This window comes from Penaeus monodon, chromosome 24 (genome assembly GCF_015228065.2).
Source record: "Penaeus monodon isolate SGIC_2016 chromosome 24, NSTDA_Pmon_1, whole genome shotgun sequence".
Classification (NCBI taxonomy): Eukaryota; Metazoa; Arthropoda; class Malacostraca; order Decapoda; family Penaeidae; genus Penaeus; species Penaeus monodon.
In genome coordinates, this window is record NC_051409.1 from 35,848,821 (window position 1) to 35,850,325 (window position 1,505).

The following is a 1,505-nucleotide window of genomic DNA, read 5'->3' on the forward strand; positions in this document are numbered from 1 at the left end:
TATGGAAAGACTACTGTATAGTAAAAATACTGTCATATGATAACAGTTAATGTTCACACGAACGCCCTGTATTTTATTTATCATTAAAAAAGAATGAGCACTATAGATCCTCCGTAGCCCTGGCAGGAAATTAGTGGAACGAACACACGACGTATGCAAACTTATTTAATGCTCCACCAAAATTTGAGTGCAACTCCCGTGAAGTATACTTATATTAGAGTTAGTATTTTGTTAAGCACAGCCCGTTTTCCATTAATACCGGAGCGGAACGAAAAGCAGTCTTTAAATGGAGGTGGAATATTTTCTACAAGAACATGCCAATTAATCACAATAATAAGGTAATATGCACAAAGACTATGATGAGCAGCAAAAAAAAAATCGTTAATCATATCCGATAAAATTCAAAGCTATTTGGTAATTACCTTCACAAAACGACAGACAAAGAGCGCTGACTTTCCTGGGCCTGGTCGCTCAGCTCGCAGCTTGAGTTGTGGCGTCTAATGGCCTTGGCTGTTATTCTCATCATTTCCCTATTCACTATCTGGCAACTTTCCCGGAGTTAATGACTACTGGGGGAGTGGCGGAGGGATAATTACATTTGAGAGTTCAGAATGAATACTCTTGACCACGTATATACCTTGTGAATGTCTTAACCACAACGGTATGATAAAAAAAAATCTTAAAAATAACAAACGTGTTTTACAAGACCAAATCTAAATAACAAACAAGCATGTATTAAATTTTCCACAGTATGATGAAGGACTGTACAGTCTATATAATCTACGCGTTGTTTCAGTGCATAAGGGGAAATCTACATTTACGCTACTGTATATTTCTCTTAAATATAGCACAGTTGCCCTTTCCTAGTACTGATAGTAAATGCTCTGTATTAATGTTGGTTTATATAGCTTTAACTGACTAATAGGTCTCCCTAATTCGAAAAGATCTTATAAGTTGTCATACTATTTATTTTCAGCAATGATAATCTTAACCTTACACAATAATTCTCTTACCAGACCGGAGGTCCATTTCACAAAACATTAATTTTTACTCGCTCTCTCTCTCTTCATTGTTCATTCCCCAATTAATTTCCAGAAAATGAATAACCGCTCTAACTTCGTGCATAAAACCAACGTAAAAACAAACACATACAAAGCATCATGACCTCACTCACAATTCACAATAAACACACACAACGTCTGTAGATTCGCTCTTCCCCATACGCATGATTCAGCGACACAGTATATGCTCTCATATCCTCTCGCTCTGATTCATTTTCTATAACGATGGCGAGGATAATTGTGGATATAAGGAACCAAAGGTATAATGGAAATGCTGATTTGGTACAGAAGTAGAAGAATTAATCAAAGTTTAAAAAATGAGCTTCCACAGGGGGTCTCAGACCAGCTTGCCATAAATGTGTTTATTCATTAGTTTAAACTTTCTTTTACAGCATATGTTTACGTTCACGCTGATATACTATAATGGATCCCCTGAGCATAGCA

The 1,505-nt window shown here is 36.4% G+C and overlaps 1 long non-coding RNA gene across 2 annotated transcripts in view; it reads right to left on the reverse strand.

Moving 5' to 3' along the window:
• LOC119589013 overlaps nt 1–476 on the reverse strand; it is a 6,716-nt gene extending 6,240 nt beyond the window's left edge. For both annotated transcript variants that reach the window (XR_005230156.1, XR_005230157.1), the window contains exon 1: nt 423–476. This is a non-coding gene — a long non-coding RNA (uncharacterized LOC119589013). The remainder of the gene's footprint in view (nt 1–422) is intronic.
• Nucleotides 477–1,505: the final 1,029 nt, after the last annotated feature.